At 38.1% G+C, this 18,035-nt stretch overlaps 2 non-coding genes across 2 annotated transcripts; one reads left to right on the top strand and one right to left on the bottom strand.

Annotated features, from left to right (window-relative positions):
* The first annotated feature begins 15,284 nt into the window (after positions 1-15,284).
* On the top strand, positions 15,285-15,357 carry Trnar-ucg (transfer RNA arginine (anticodon UCG)). Its single transcript has one exon. It is a non-coding gene; the product is annotated as a tRNA-Arg (tRNA).
* A 1,724-nt stretch (positions 15,358-17,081) lies between these two features.
* On the bottom strand, positions 17,082-17,153 carry Trnad-guc (transfer RNA aspartic acid (anticodon GUC)). Its single transcript has one exon. It is a non-coding gene; the product is annotated as a tRNA-Asp (tRNA).
* Between the last annotated feature and the right edge of the window lie 882 nt (positions 17,154-18,035).

Below are 18,035 nucleotides of genomic sequence, written 5' to 3'. Positions count from 1 at the left end.
ATTTTCATTCCGCCAGTTTTCCTGTGTAGGGATGATCAAGCAATATATCGCAAATTGGCTAAATGTTTATCGTAAGCTTCGCCGACATTTTTCTCGACCACCCCAAACATCCACAGAAAACGAGAGCGGTTGCCTTGGAGCAAGGAAATAATTAGGAACTGTAGAAAACGGCCACCACACGCACAGAAACCGTGTTTGTGTAATTTCTTCCAGGTGTATTAGACCCCATTTGAAACAATCTTCCTAAACGAATATGAGCGGTCACGGGCACGAAGCACAACTTTTTATGCTTTTCTTTTTCGCCCTAGTTCAGAAGTGGATAACGCCTATTTCCTGGCATACCCACCAATAACAACAAGCGAGAGTATATCACCGGCTCTGTTTTCTTTTCTTTCTTCTTCTTCTTCTTTTTTTTCATACAGCGGATGCCGCGAGCAGGCCGCCAGCCGGAAAAGATAACAGATTTACTTTTAAATCGCTTTTATGAACGAAACAAGCTGTTTTTATTAAATTTGTCGGTTGTAATTAAATGAAATTTGATCTAATCTACTTTCCGGATATTGTATCGGAGGGTGGCTTATCAGGGAGGTCTTACCGAAATTAACAGAGAGGTTGGTTTTAATAATATTTTCGCTGAAGTAGTCAAGTGATAAGAATACGCGTCCGACTCATTTAGCAGTGGATAGTTCGTCGGCTTTGTATGAATATTTGGAATGTGTGGGCCAAAATAGATTGAAGGCCGTACTAAAATCGATAAAGAAAATCAACAATGTATCGTTAATAAAAAATTAAGAAAGTATTCGGTAAGTTTTCTCATTTTTATCCAGAAACTAGCTGACCCGACAAACTTTGTCCTGTCCAAAATTTATTTTGACGTAGAACTACGTCTTTCATTAAGGGTGCCAAATCAGAAAACAGGTCACGTTTTTATGAAATAAAGTTAACGTTAATAACTATTTTTGCCGCGAGCGGATTTTGGCGATTCACATACCAAATGAATCGGAAATCCCCTAAGATTTGTTCGATATGCAATACATTACAATCCCATGGTGTATAAATGGTTAAAATTCATGAAAACTATAAGCGTTTCCATTTTCCCATACATTTGTTCTGTCCATTTGTGTGCTTTCCCGAACAGAGCTGTCAATAACGAGCAACTTATGGACGAGCAACGAAGGGGGAAATCGTAAGACTTAAAGTCTCTGTGAACAAAGGAAAAGAAAAAGAACGAAGGGGAATGTTTGCCTAGGGTATAAACAGAAGATCTCGCTGAGGCAAACTTTCATTCTTCGTGAGGACACCGACTGAACAACATCGTTGCTGGGCGAGCTGGACGCTGAGGAGTGGAGGAGTAGTACGAGGGAAAAGTAAAGTTTTCCAAGGACCTTTTTGTAGGTTAGAGACGAATGAACTAAATAAGTTTAAAGTCTCACGTGGCTTAGTTTCGGATTGAACTGTGGACGCGAACAAATTACTGACTCGCCGATGTCACTAGCATTGCAATAATTGCATCAAACTGACGCCGTTGCATTAAGGTTCTGAGCTACACAATTGTGTTGCAATCATCAAGCTAGACTATCGTCAGCTCACCAAGAAAATAAATGTTCTGGAATTTTGTCTGTGATTTGGTTTCGCATGACGGTAGCAAAACTCTATCCACAAAGGATGCCAGCTAAGCTGATCTAGACCGGCAATATTAACAAAAAGGGCTTCTGTTGAGAAGAGCGTAAAATGGAGATAAGTGTGTGCATATTTAATTGTTTCAAACCATCTATATATGGATATTTTTGTGTGTACGTGCGTGCGTTTTGGCGTATTGCGCTGTTGCGGGTGAACATGTCGATCCGAACGTGACGACAAGGAGGGGAGATAGCGGGAGGGAAATATTGGCGCTAGGGTATTAGTAATGAATATCTGCTGTGGCAAATATTCAGCCTTTTTCCAAGCAGTTGACATTGTTTGTTTTCCGTCATCATAAAAGCTTCGTTGATGCCTTTGACATTGTATCAATGCATTAAACTGACGCTATGGTAAAGCAGGTGTTAAGGTTGTGCACCAAAAAATTATTTATATTTTATTATTTATATTATTATTATTTATATTATTTAAATTTTGAATACCAAGTTATTCAATAAGTTATAATAAGTTATAAATTTAGTTGGGTTCACGTGCCAGTTGCAAAGCTCACTTCAACTAGGATTGCATTTGCGCTAATCTTGATCATGATGAAGCAGTGCTACTCTTTTCGAGGTTGTTGAGATTAACAGGAAGGTAAATGTCGTTCTGGAATTCTGTATGTGATTTGGTTTCGCTTACCAGTAGCAAAACTTCCTCCACTAAGGATGATAACTGCGCTTATCTCGAGCATGTATTGTTCTGCGAGGACAAGAATGAATCATCAAAAAATAGTCGTCAAATGATTCTACAAGAAAAAAATATTTCAGGGCGACCACTGGTAGAATGGTTATTTCTAAAATTTCGTAGCATGATAAAATAATACTCGCAGTTATAAACAAGCGACTTGAATTAAACTACAGCGTAGTTCTACGTCAACAATGCGGTCGTGTCTTGGACACAACCTCCTATATTTTTTTTGTTATCAAACATTCAATCATTTACGTTTTCATACTAAACGTACGTTCATGGGTCCAATCGTAGAACTGTTTATTGATTGATCTTCTAATCGACCCTTTAAAATTACCTTTTTGCTATAAAATTCCTTGCACTTCTACCAAACACGTCATTATAATATCAGATTATTTTCAGACACAATTCTCGTTCAAGATTTTTCAACCACTTTCAAATAACATGTTTCTCCGTTATGCAAACGCCCGAGTGGTCTTGGGCTTTTTCTTTCAATTTATTAACGGAAAACACGACCGCTCTTCTCTGTGTCTAAAAGCTAACTACTTTATTTTCTATCTTAGAAATTATATACGAGTTTTTCTTAAATCTATTACCTCTTTCGAATATAAAGAACAAAACGAGCTTACGATAAGCTCCCCGCTATCGTAACACCAAAACATAAACAAAACCCTATCGTAAAACTAGACCTATGAATCACACGAAAGATGTATTTATTTATTCGGGATCTACCCGAGTCTATCAGAAAATGTATTCTATGATTCACACGATCCGCAAAAAGGATTGTGCAATAAAGATATGTTTATTTTTCCTCGATCGGTCCCTATCATTTTATTTATTTATTTACTATGACTCTACATCCCATTGAGATTAGATCTGATTCACTTCTCCAATCAACCCGTTCCATGGCTCCAGTTCTCCAACTCCCTGCTGCACCGATTCTTGCCAAGCCCTGCTCTACCTGGTCCAACCACCTCGCTCGCTGGGCTCCCCTCCTTCTTGTTCCTACCGGATTAGATGCGAACACCATCTTTGCAGGGCTGCTGTCCGGCAATCTTGCAACATGCCCTGCCCATCGCACTCGTCCAGCCTTGGCGACTTTCTGGATGCTGGGTTCGCTGTAGAGTTGCGCCAGTTCGTGGTTCATTCTCCTTCTCCATACTCCGTTTTCCTGTACACCACCGAATATTGTTCTGAGCACTCGGCGTTCGAAAACTCCGAGCGCTTGTGAGTCCTCTTCAAGCATCGTCCATGCTTCGTGCCCATAGAGAACAACCGGTCGAATTAGGGATTTGTACAGGGTACACTTCGTACGGGGTCGGAGTTTGTTGGACCTCAAGGATTTGCGGAGCCCATAGTAGGCACGACTTCTATTGACAATGCGTCTTCGAATTTCACGGCTGTTGCTGTTGTCAGTTGTTATCAACGAGCCAAGGTAGACAAATTCCTCTACCACCTAGAGCTCGTCGCCGTCGATCACAACACTACTACCAAGAAGAATTCTGTTGCGATCAGTTCCTCCTGTTAGCATGTATTTAGTCTTAGACGCATTGATCCCAATCCCAATCAGCCCTGCTTCGTGTTTCAGTCGGGTATACAAGTCGGCTACCGTCGCATGTGTTCTTCCGATTATGTCCACGTCGACGGCGAAGCAGATAAACTGACTGGACTTGTTGAAAATCGTGCCCCGCATGTTGAAGCCCGCTCTCCGCATAACACCTTCTAGCGCCACGTTGAAGAGCAGACAGGAGAGTCCATCGCCTTGTCGAAGTCCCCTGTGAGTCTCAAATGATTCCGACAGCTCACCTGAGATCCGCACACTGCACCGCACACCGTTCATCGTTGCCTGAATCAGTCTTGTCAGCTTTCGGGGAAAGCCGTGTTCGTCCATGATCCTCCATAGCTGTCGTCGGTCGATTGTATCATATGCGGCCTTGAAGTCGACGAAGATGTGGTGTGTAGGGACCTGATACTCGCGGTACTTTTAGAGGATCTGCCGCAGTGTAAAAATCTGGTCCGTTGTCGAGCAACCGGGCATGAATCCGGCCTGATAACTTCCCACAAATCTACTTACGATTGGCGATAGACGGTGGAAGAAGATCTGAGACGATAGTTTCCACAATCCAACTTGTCGCCTTTTTTATAGATCGGGCAGATTACCCCGTCCTTCAACTCCTCCGGTAGCTGTTCTGTGTCCCAGATCCTGACTATCAACCGGTGCATACACTCTACAAGTTTTCTCGGACCTCCCTTGAAGAGCTCCGCTACGAGGCCATCCTTACCAGCTGCTTTGTGGTTCTTGAGCTGATTAATGGCCTCCTTAACTTCACCCGACGATGGGTGGTACGTCGTCGTTGTTCATTACACCGGTGTAGTCCTCCTCAACGCCGTCTTGGTCTCCTGTCTGCGCGCTGTTCAGGTGTTCATCGTAGTGCTGCCTCCACCTTTCGATCACCTCGCGTTCGTTCGTCAAGATGCCTCCTTGCTTGTTTCTGCACATTTCGGCCCGCGGCACAAAGCCTTTGTGCGAGGCGTTTAGTTTCTTGAAGAACTTCCGCGATTCACGAGAACGCTAAAGCAGCTCCATCTCCTCACACTCTTTCTCTTCCAGGCGGTGCTTTTTTCCCGAAAGAGATGTGTTTGCTGCCTTCGCTTCAGTTTGTATCGTTCCACGTTTTGGCGAGTCGCTCGTTGCAGCATGGCTGCGCGTGCTGCATCCTTCTCGTTCAGGAGCGCTCGGCACTCGTCGTCAAACCATTCGTTCCGTTGTACTCGTTGTTCATACCCGATGACGATCTCTGCTGTGCTGCTAATTGCTGCTTTTAAGGTGTTCCAGCATTCATCGAGGGGAACAGCATCCAGTTCGTCTACCCCCGGTAACGCAGCTTCAAGACGCTGCGAGTATGTTGCAGCAACGTTTGGTTCCTGTAGTCGTCGTAGGTGATACCGTGGTGAACGCTGGTGTCTTATGTTATTGACGACTGACAGTTCAGAACGCAGTTTGACCATCACCAGGTAGTGGTCTGAATCGCTGTTAGCGTCACGATAGGTTCTGTCGTCGATGATATCTGAGAAGTGCCGACCGTCGATCAAAACGTGGTCAATTTGTGTTTCTGTTTGCTGTGGTGATCTCTGTCGCGACTGCTAATATATACTCATCAATCGTGATCGGCTTCTCATTTCAGTAAATTGTTTTCTGGAAAACTTTATAAACTCTTTTCTGTAGCCGACTAATACGTGGGTGCTAATCACGTAGTGTGGCGTTGAATCCACACTGCAACACTCTCTCAGCTCAATGGAAGTGCGTCCTCGCGCTATCAGCGGAGAGAGAGAGAGAGTGCCGACAATGTTCAGCTCGTGATGTTACTGCTGCTGCTACCGAAGTAGGCCGATGATGCTGCTGCTGCTGCCACAATGAGCAGACCGATGTGTCGTCCAATTCGATTCGCTACCGCTGAATTTTTGCTGGCTGCACGGATTTACTTCACTGTTGCTGCTGCTGCTCAATGGCTGATTGGTCGGGTTGGTTCCGAAGTTCGCTCCGCTGCTTGTTGTTCCTGTTGGTTCCTATGCTGTTGCTGCTGCTAGCTTAGCTAGGTGTTGCTCGTTCCACGTCCGTTGTAAGAATACCCGCAGCGCCGAACTGCGCGCGCTTTTTTAGCATGGCTAAACGGCTTTCCTTCTTCTGATTGTTCTGTAGCTCTCATGGCATGTTATTCATATATCTTCCTATTATTATTATTCTTTTATTTTGTTTATTCAATCGCCAAATGAGTCTTGAGGAATAAAGTGATAAATATTAAATCATCATTTTATATACTCTACACTGTACTCTACAATCTCCAGGTGTAACGGTATTAGAGGCTGTGTTAGAAGAAGGTGCTACGTATGGCCATGTTCTTGGAGGCAGAGAAGTCGATAAGTCTTAGGCCGTTTTCGTTGGTTCGCTGAACTTACCAATTACCGGTCTGAACTCCTCCTCTTGGCCGACCTGGGCGTTCAAATCACCGATGACGATTTTGATGTCGTGTTTAGGGCAGCGATCGTATTCACGCTCTAGCTGTGCGTAGAATTCTTCTTTATTGTCATCGGTGCTAGCTAGATGGGGGCTGTGGACGTTGATAATGCTGATATTGAAGAAGTGGCCTCTCATTCTCAATCTGCACATTCTTTCATTGATCGGCCACCAATAACCCGTTTTTGCATCTCCCCCATCACGTTGAAAGCTGTACCCAGCTCGTGTGTGTTGCCACAGCTCTGATGAATGGTGTACCCACCATGGAACGATCGCACCATCGAACCTTTCCAGCACATCTCCTGCAGCGCTACGCTGTTGAAATTGCGGACTCTCAATATTTCCGAAAGAATTCGGGTACTCGTAAGAAAATTGAGAGACTTGCAGTTCCATGTTCCGAGTTTCCAATCATAAACATGGGTAAACAAATCCGTCTCTTGGTTATGAGGTCGCTGCAGTTACATGAAATAAATGTTCGAAACAGAAAATCAAATAAATAGAAAATAAAGACAGCCCTGAATCGCACAATTTCTTCCTCGAGTTTTGCTCTTGTCAACACATTCGGCGATCTATTTTTATTTATATTGATAGAAGAAGATATAGGAGTGCCACGATTCCCACTTCCGAACAAAGATCAATTTCAGTAGCAAAAAAAAATAAAATGGACTAACAACGCTTGTTAATATGTAATTGTAGAACACTTGCGAATTGAATTTTTCGAATTTTTCCATTTTGCTTCAGAGTTTTCCGAAAATTTTCAATTGTCATGTTTGATTGGAATATGTTTGGTTGAAATATGTGCATTATTTTTATGGGACCCCCTCTCCTTTCCAGAGGAGGAAGGGGTGTCATACCATCATAGAAACATTTGTCGTACCCAAAAAACCCTCACATCCCAAATTTGGCTCCTTTTGCTTGATTAGTTCTCGAGTTATGCAGAAATTTATCTTTCATTTTTATGGGAGCCCCCCTTTGGAGAGGGGGGAGGAGTGTCGAACTACCATAGAAACTTTCATCGATCCCTAAAACCTCTATATGCTAAGTTTGATTCAATTTGTTTGATTAGTTCTCGAGTTGTTCAGCACCCTCCCTCCCACATTCTTTAGAGAAGGGAAAGGAGTGTCAAACCATCATAAAAACATTTATTGCTCCCTAAAACGTCCATATGCCAAATTTGGTTCCATTTGCTTGATTAGTTCTCGAGTTATGCAGAAATTTGTGTTTCATTTCTATGGCAGCATGGTTAAGTCTTGGACGGTCTGTTCTGCAGAACGTCGAATACTGACCGGCAACCAACTCGCGTCGTAAGGTCGGCGTGTATCGATCGCCGATAACGGTGGTTAGACACTCCACCCCCTTCTCTAAGGGTGAGCTGCCATAGAAATGAAACACAAATTTCTGCATAACTCGAGATCTAATCAAGCAAATGGAACCAAATTTGGCATTTGGAGGTTTTAGGGAGCAATAAATGTTTTTTTTATGGTGGTTTGACACTCCTTTCCCTTCTCTAAAGAGGGGGCAGGGGGAAGGTGCAGAACAAATCGAGAACTAATCAAACAAATGGAATCAAACATAGCATATAGAGGTTTTAGAGATCGATAAACGTTTCTATGGTAGTTCGACATTCCTCCCCCCTCTCTAAAGGGGGGCTGCCATACAAATGAAACACAAACTTCTGCATAACTCGAAACTATACAAGCAAATGGAGCCAATGATTTGGGATGTGATGGTTTTTGGGTATGAGAAATGTTTCTATGATGGTATGACACCCTTTCCTCCTCTGAATAGGAGAGGGGGTCCCATAAAAATAATGCACATATTTGAACCAAACATGACAATTGAAAATTTCCGGAAAACTCTGAACGAAGATATGAAAATTCCAAAAATTCAATTCGCATGTGTTCTACAATTACATAGTCCATACATAGTTGTTAGTCCGTTCGATGTTTGCGGTAACGAAATCGATTTTCGTTCGAAAGTGGAAATGGATTCTAATGTGATAAAACGCACTCCTATATCGTCTTCTATCTATATAAATACATTTACAAACATTTATTCCATGTAACGGAGGAACATGTTATTTGAAAGTGGATGAAAAATCTTGCACGAGAATTGTGTCTGAAAATAATCTGATATTATAATGTCGAGCTATGGTAGAAGTACTGAAATTTTATAGTAAAAACTAATTTTTAAGGGTAGATCAGAAGATCAATCAATGAACAGTTCTGCGATTGGACCCACGAACGTGCACTTAGTAAGAAAACGGGGATGTGATAACGAAAAATAAATTTTGGGCGGGACGAAGTTTGTCGGGTCAGCTAGTCTTTCAAATAGAAGCAACAGAATCCGCCTTACGTAGAGCACTTTTTGATGAAGAGCCAGTTTAACACGTTAAGCCTAGCGTCGGTCCCTTGGGGAAAAAAAGTTCGTACCCCTGCCATTGTTGAAATTTAGAAATATAGCAGGAGAATTTTTTCATCAAATATGATCTACTATCATCTCCTGACAGATTTTGGATAATTTTGTTTTTTTTTTCATTTAAGACAAATGTTTTCTGACTTTAACAGAATGAATTAGAAATTAAATTATTCTTTTATGTTCAAACAAACTATAAAATATATGCATAAAAACAAATTTTTTTATTCGATTATATACACTGCCGTTCTACGCATAGTTGTCCCATGTTCCAAAATCAGCAACTGAGAAAAACGCATTCTAAGTTTTCTAGCATTTTTGGTCTACCAGAAGCATAAGGCATTTCGGTTTAGCAATACACTGTTTTTTTTATATACAGAGAACTATTGTTCAATGAAATGTGAATAGATCTCCTCATTTGAATCAATTAATTATGGCTACAGGCTTAAAAAAATCATGGTGGCACAATTATGCCTAGAATATCAACATGGGACAATTGAACTTGATGTTGTTTTTTGAAATACTGGGAGCAAACAATTTTTTTTTTGTGTTTTATCGAAAGATTATGCTTAAAAACTTCGTTTAATGAAGAAGGGAGTGATCTGCAACACTTTGCCGAATATAAATCTCGTTGTTATTAGGCGTTCGATAACAAGGTGTACACGTGTTCTGGTAATTTTTTTTTTATTTGTTTGAGAATTAGTTCGTTCTTCCAAACCAGAAATGAGTACATTAGCCCTGCTGAAAGTGTGATATGAAATTCTTGTACTTGAACCGATTTATTTGATATGGATCTACAAAAAATATATGGTGGAACAGTTATGAATAGAATATCAACATGGGACAATTGAGCTTGATGTTGTTTTTTTTTTTGAAAGCTGGGAATAAACTATAACTTTTTTTTTGTTTTTCCGGAAGACTAGGCATAAAAACATTGTTTTATGAAGAAAAGTAGAAATTGTCAAAAAGTAACATGGGACAACTATGTGTAGAACGGTAGTACAGGATTCATAAACAGTGAAAAAAATCGTAGACTTTATATAATCGAGTCCGCAGCATTCATTTTTTAACTCAAGGAATGTCTTCTTCGATATTTTTTATAAATATTGTTATCAGAAAACTCTTTCAATTTATCAAAATTTGACGTATTATGGTAGGGTAAATGATCTTGGTTTGTCCGATTTGGTGTGTTTTTACGTAACTAGTAAATGCAAATTGATTTTTCTTAGTGAAAATCACATATAATCGATACGAGTTTGGGTTTGTTTAAAAGCCCCAAGTTTCTAACTAGTTGCTAATACTACCATAAGGCGTTGAAATTATTCAAATTTTTATGTTTTTCAACGATTTTCCTCAAAGAGGAATTATAATCATGGTTTGACCACCTCTGATCATGGTTTGTCCAGATTTAAAAATCTCCATTTGTGAATGAAAATATTCGAATTCTCAAGTGGATGATGCATTTATCATTGCTTGAGTTTACTGTCATCATATTGATCTATTCATAAATTTAAAAAAATTATAAAAAATCAAAGAAAGTCGGGACAGCGACCGGTTAATTTTGTGTGGAGATGCTCTATAGCCAAAACAACGCACACCATCATCTGTAGGGGAACCGCGGGTAATACGGGCAGTGGGGGTAATATGGACAGATGGTTGATTTGACTATAGCATTGCGAATTTCAAATTTCTGTGAATGGAAACCCCTTCTACATGCTATTCTAGAATATTTAAACCATCCTATGACAATGAATACTGATCAAAAGTGAAATAGGGAAACAAAAACCGAAAATCAAACATGATTACGCTTGTGGGTGTATTTTTTGCGGCTCCGATATTAAGCATTTTGAGTGGTTTAATTGCAAAATTGAATTCACTGATGGTTATATTTCGGTTTTTGAGTTGACAGAGAAGCGATATTAGATATGTACGGAAAAGTAAATTCATTCGTAAGTGGTAAATTCAAATTACCGAAATAATTGCACTGGTGAGGTTGAAATGGATAGTCACATCCATAATCACATCCAATGCATGATGGAAAGTGAAGGGAAGAATATTCAACTCATTTTTATATTGCTTTCTCTTTTTGTTCTATTTCAGTTACTGAACGCACAAACACTGAGAGAGAGCGAAACTATTCCTCTCGCAAGCGATAAACTTCTACGCTTCGTATATTACTGACCTGTCCATATTCCCCCCACTACATGTCCATTATACCCGCATTGATAAAAATGTTCTTCTTTTCGGCTTGTTTTAATTTCAGTAAAAAACATGAAAAACACATTTTTATAAAACATTTGGCCAATTATTTCGAAAACCAGTATATTGAACTGTAAGAAACTGCTTTTAAGTTTTGGAAAACATGAGTTTCCAAAGATAAAATTGAAGTTTTCCTTAACATGTCCGTCTTACCCCCACCTCCCTTACATTCATTGAAGCGCATTAGCATAGAAACCTCTACGAAAATATATCCTTTGAGGCATCGGATGCCTAAGATTAATGGTGGATAATGGCACACAGCCTCATTGTCACAAAATGTCTAATTGAATCACGACCCAATTAGTTTGGAAGCTGGAAAGTTTGCAACCCATTGCACACAATCAATGCAGACAGCTTCATTATAATGCGAAAAAAATTGATGTTTTTCAACCGTATACCGCCTACCGCCCCCCCACTCACCACTGCCTATTGCCTCCGCTTCCGATTAAATGCCGCCTCAGCTTATGAAAAAGCTTTTCGACAACATCAGGCTCTCCACTAGCTGGACCATAATTTATGAACAGATTTTTGCAATTTTTCCACATGAATAGCCATATACAGAGTAGCAAAAGTGCTCAGCTTCCGCTCTCCCTCACACCATCGCCAGCACCATCTCCGATCATCTGCTGCCGAACAGAGCCCGGAAGCTATTCATTTCGCAACCGATTCCGACAGAAGAAGTTGCAAGAAGTCCAACAAAAAAAAAACCTATGAGAAAGCCAGTGGGAGATCATTAAAATAAATCTCATGAAAAAAAATGTCCATGAATATCCAGTGCAAATGAACGCCAGGCACGTTCCGAACAAATGAGAGAAATGAGTAATGCACTTAATTTTGCGATGCGTTTTGGAAATGTGCCGCCCCATAATTGAATTTTTGACAGCTTCCTTTCGACGATAGAATGATTCAATGGATAAACTGCCATGTTTTGCTTCTTCACTTGGTGGAGCTTGTGTTTTATTGTTTTCTTATCTACCAACTAATTCGTGTACCATTAGGCCCATTTCCGCCCCGAGGGATCTTCTAGCTGGTTGTTTTCGCCGCTCAATCGTTTCACCCGCAATTAATATTCGACTCAATTTCACCAACCCTGTTCAACAGGGTGGCTCAGACCCAGACGGCGGACCATTCCGAAAGAGCCATCCTCTAAACAACCGCAGGCCATTGATTCATTCGCTTGATTCCACAAGAACACGAGCCTTTTCTTTGCCGTCGCTTTCCAAGGAGAACGGTTACCGCTAGTAACCGGGTTCCTGGATGGGGAAAAAATCACTTCCTTCGGCGATTAGTCAGTACAACTCAATTAGAATTAATTATGACGCCGATCAATTTTAATTAGCCGCCAGGCCATGACTGGACGGACGTGAAGTTTATCTACGTTTCCCTTCCCACAGCTTCCACAGAGTCGGGGCCTAAACAGAAGCCAATCTATCTGTCTTGGCTGTTGCTTTTCAGCGACCCTCAAGGCGCTCTTAAATTGATTAAAGTGAAGAACAAGAAGAAGTGGTTAGGTCTTCTAGGCCTCTTAGTTGCGTTCGTGTGCGGATGAGGTATAGGTACGTATCAAAAGTGTTGAGTTATTGAGACTTAAACACCCCCATGGGACACTTCAAACCGGAGTGTGAAGATGATTCCGATGGCAATTGAGTGAAATGAGCAGCGAAATGAGGGCCATTATTGAAGTGTCATACATGTCATTGGACCTAATGACGGTAATCTGCAATATTCACTGTCAACAATTACAATAATTGCTACATATGTTCGTGTGGGAAAAACGCAAGCATGATTAAATTTAAGTGGTTTTATATTCCGTTCGGGTTGGAGAAAATATGAGTTTTCCATAGCACTTGGAAATTTGTTGACTCAAGTGTAACTTTCGAAAAGGGCCTAACGATATTAGTAAGAGATAACTTTTATAATTTATATCTCAAAAACTATGAGCCGTACCGAAAAAGATTCTTAGTATTGATGTTAAAACGTGAAAAAATATAAACTGAGAAAAAAGTAGTACTCTTTTTCATTTACAAGAAAAAACTTTGATTCGCAATATCTAAAATATGTATTTTTTTATTTTTCAATATAGAATAGAAGTCATGTAGAAAATGTAAAAAATTAGTCCAATATGGTAAATCTATTCTTGACGAACTTTGTGGAACATCGAATATTTATGAATTTTCGAAACTTCGAATTTTGTGTGTTCACAATCATTTTTAGACACAAAATATGAATCCAGATGTAATTCAAAACAAAAAAGGTCATTATAAATATTATTTTAAATGCAGCAATTCCCGAGATATTTGAAAAAACTATTTCTAATTTCTAATTTTATAGTAAATAGGCTCTTTTAATATGTTTGTCGTGTTATATCATCATGTTCATGAGATTTTATGAATTTGTTAATAATTTTCAACAACTTTTCCGAATACATCATTATGGTAAAAATATATGTTTAGGAGTTACTCATGTTATGTTTAGGAGTTTCAACCCTCATGTCTTCAAATGTTTTTCAATATAACTCCTATTTTATATGAACAATATAAAAAATACATATATAAAGTTTAAAAAACAAATTTAAAAAAACAATAAATTAGAAATATTTTTTCAAATATACCGGGAATGACTACATTTAAAAGAATATTAACAAAGAGCTTTTTTGTTTTAAATCACATCAGGATTCATAATTTGTGGCTAAAAATGATTGTCAACGTACAAAAATTCTAAGTTTCGAAAATTCATAAAAATTTGATGTTCCACAAAGTTAATCAGAATAGTTCATCATCTTGAACTCATTTTTTAAATTTTCTACATGACTTCTTTTTCTTAGGAAAAAAAAATAAAATAAAAATACATATATAAATTTCAAAAAAAAAAAAATTAAAAAAGACAATAAATTAGAAATGGGTTTTCAAATATCTCAAGAAAGACTGCGCTTAGAAGGAGACTGATGAAAAGCATTTTTATTTTAAATCATATCAGGATTCATAATTTGTGGCTAAAAAATATTGTTAACATACAAAAATTCTAAGTTTTGAAAATTCATAAAAATTCAAATCCACAAAGTTCGTCAAAAATTGTTTTACCATCTTGGACGATTTTTTTTTAAATTTTGTACATAACTTCTATTATATATATATATATATATATATATATATATATATATATATATATATATATATATATATATATATATATATATCTTCTTCTTCTTCAATGGCACTAACGTTCCTAGAGGAACTTCGCCGTCTCAACGTAGTATTACTTGCGTCATTTTTTTTTTTTGTTAGTACTTAGTTGAGATTTCTATGCCAAATAACACGCCTTGAATGCATTCTGAGTGGCAAGCTCTAGAATACGCGTGATCACAGTGCAAGTCGGAGGAAATTTCTTTTCATATAAGTTTTTTTGGAAATAAAAAAAATAGTACTAATTCTTATTCTCAGTGTATATTTTTTTCACATTTCAACTTCAATACTTTGTAACTCTTTCTAAGACACTATTTCGGTACGACTCATAGTTTTTGGGATATAAATTATCGAAGATTTCTCTTACTTATATCGAACCGCCCTTTTCAAAAGTAACACTTTCGTCTAAAAAATCCCAATTGCTGAAGAAAACTAATATTTCCTCCAACCCAAACTCTCATTCCAATCAAAAATACATGTTTTTGAAATCTGCATTTTTGGGACGGTTTCATTTGGAATTACTCCATAGTTGTGTAGCTATACATTAACTCAAACCTATATAACCTTCTGAAAAAAAGCTTCATACGAAATACTAGGTACTCTCTCTTTAAAAGAACAATAATCCTGAAAATACAGATTTTTTTCACCGTGTGGCATTTGCTGGGAATTTTGTGTGATTTTTTTTCGTATTGAAAGATAAGAGGCAGAAGACGCCAAACTACTTATTTTTGTGATACATGCGAAAACAGGACTACATTTTGGGAAATGTTTCGAAAGATATTACTCGAAGAAAAATTATAGCATATATTATTTAAATGAAAACAACTCATTGTTTACTAAATACTTATCTGAAATTTACAACAAAATAAATTTTGTTCATCTTTCATTATCTCACCATACATCACTGCTAACAATAATTCCGACCGTATTTCCGACACCCACGTCCGAATTAAATACGACCGCAAAGGGTTAAATGTCACTTGTATGTTATATGATTGGGAACTATTTTTTATCGAACCACGCCCATAAATTGATAGAAATTTTCAACCGGCCGTGTGGCCTAATGGAGAAGGCGTCGGACTTCGGATCCGAAGATTGCAGGTTCGAGTCCTGTCACGGTCGAGTCACATAATGTGTAACTTTTTAAAACGGTGCAGAAAATATGGTACAAAAGATTTTACAGTGATTCTCTCATTTATTTCAATATTTTTCAAATAATACAGGATAGGGTATGGAAACGTACTTTTGATGAAAATAAAATAAATCGGCATATTAATATTGCAAATACTGTTTATTCGATTAAATTTACAGCATTTATTTCGCGATTTGATATGGAAAATTCAATCTTGGGGTACCTGAATCCCCTAACGCCGCACTGTAACAGTAAATAACGTTTTTGACAAGTATAACATTGCTCTAATATGGTTGTTTGTGTTGGAGTGTTTGTCGTGAGATTTATCTGATTTCCTAGCGGTGAATGAATATGAATAATGAATATACATTTGTGCCAACGCTTCTTGTAATCCTCGAAATAGTTCTCAAATTGAAAAAGGAAATTGGGAAAAGTCACAAAGAGCTATTTCCTTTATTTCTACACAGTTTCTCAATTCTTTTATTATTTTGGCTTCTTCTGCTCTTTCTTGTTTTACTGAGGCTTTGTATTTAAACATTCATTCGACAAGAATGTTTTGGTGATGATGATGCCGGTGATGATGATGATAATGATGATTATGATGGTGATGATGTTTTGAATTATCGAAACTTGCAGTCTTGGAAAATAACAATTTGGAAAACTAAAAATTCTCATCTCCAGGCCTTGAGCAAGGATATGGCAAATTTAAAGGTTTCGCGATTTATTAGTCCGCGTTAAGGAAACGCATTCAGGTCTCCAAAAATGCATGTAAGTACAAGAGTACCCATAGCAATAAAACACTTTCTTCATAAACATTATCACCTTAAAATGAACTGCACTTTCACGTTCCTTTGAATCCGGAAACATTGTGAAAAAATTAAATTGTTGATCAGAAAAAGTCACCAAGAAGTTCAAAAACACTAGATCCGCACAAAATCCACTCTTTTTTAAATTGGATTTTCAGCATTCCGGATTTCACTATAGAATTCATCGAACATTATGGAATAACACTTTAGTGTAAGTTTTAAGGGCCGTGGTTTTATAGAAGGAAACAAAATAACATCACTGTGTATGTTGGATCGATTTTACGAGAATGGTTTACTTTTTCTGCTTGGTAAACGGAAAGAATGAAACAAGCTGTGATTGTGCAGAGAATAGAAGCGAAGTTTCAAACGTCTTCAAGACAAATAATTGAAGTGCAAAGAAATTGAAACTTTTTTCTACTGCTACTTTTACTGCCGCTGTCGTTGTTTCTGTTGTGTTGCTGCTTTGCTATCGCACCTCTTGATGAGTATTTGTTATATCCAAACTGTATACCGCAGTTATTCCAGTTGTTCTTTTTATCGGTTCAATTTGAGGAACACTAGCTGGGCCAATCAAAACGGGGGATTTAACGCGGTCAGATAATGCTTGACATGTTACAATTATTAAATTGCTTATCTCAAACCAAAATAATTTTATTTATTTCGAATTTATTCTATATTTAGTTGAAATATTTCATTATTTGCTACGTCTTCAGTGTTTAGATTTTCATCCTACTCCCATATATTTTTAAATTTCTGCTATATGTAGTCCTACTCCGAAATTCCGCTTACATAACTCATTAACTTTTATTTTACTTATAGTAGACTCACCATTGACCACCTTTGCAACAGTTCAAAACTTCCCGTTTTCTTCTAAACAAATTCAACAATATTATCTTCAAAAAGAATATCTCCCCGACGGGGAATTGAACCCCGGTCTCCCGCGTGACAGGCGGGGATACTGACCACTATACTATCGAGGACTATGCATAGGCGCTGTAAGAAACCCATGAGTGAGTTTAGAAGAATTCAATACCTTGCAATACATACTATATGTCGTAATAACTTTCAGGGCTCGCCATGGTCATATTCAACCGAGGATAATCAGTGGACTATAAAGAAATTCACCTTCGTATTCAATTGGAAATGAGTTTTGGCTTCATCCAGCAGTTTCTCCGTCAACATGACTCAGCAGTCATTCGGGCGTTTAGTTCCTATCTCACTCTACGACTCAACTATCGCATTTTATTCTCCACCGTCAAATAAACTTCAATGCATATTGAAGTGACTCCCCCTAAAATGAATTCGTTTCTCTCATGTATCACGTATGCATGTATCGATGTTTGAGTTCAACGTGGTTTGACAATATACTACAGGTGAGCTAGATTTTTTGTGTCGTACGCAAAAATAACTTACGCATATAAAATAGCGTGCAGTGTTGTGTTCATAACCTCTGACAAATTTGTAAATTCCGTTGATATAAACCCGTTTTTCTGCATGTTTTTTCACAAATCTGAACTCAGAGACAAATTGAACTAAAATTTCGTTCAAAATTCCTCTCAAACTGCATGCTATTTTCTAATACTAACTATTAACCATTAATACTAACTCGAGAACCTTTATAGCATACCTGATAACTGTCTAAGTCCGTTGGTTTGAATTCACGGTGGATAGACAATAAACCGTTCATCAATGGTGTACTACACCTAAAATAAATTTTAAGCTCATGTTTTGTCATTCCGATTTCTTACATTAAATGAGACATAACATAACAGAAAATGTCATGGCTCTCAAATACTGGTAAGCATTTGTATAATATACATGGTACAGCTATATAAGATTAATACGCGCGAGCGAAACAAAAG

The sequence above is a fragment of the Toxorhynchites rutilus genome, chromosome 3, assembly GCF_029784135.1.
Source record: "Toxorhynchites rutilus septentrionalis strain SRP chromosome 3, ASM2978413v1, whole genome shotgun sequence".
Classification (NCBI taxonomy): domain Eukaryota; kingdom Metazoa; phylum Arthropoda; class Insecta; order Diptera; family Culicidae; genus Toxorhynchites; species Toxorhynchites rutilus.
Note: the sequence above shows the minus strand (reverse complement) of the source record. Positions and strands in the feature narration are given on the sequence as shown.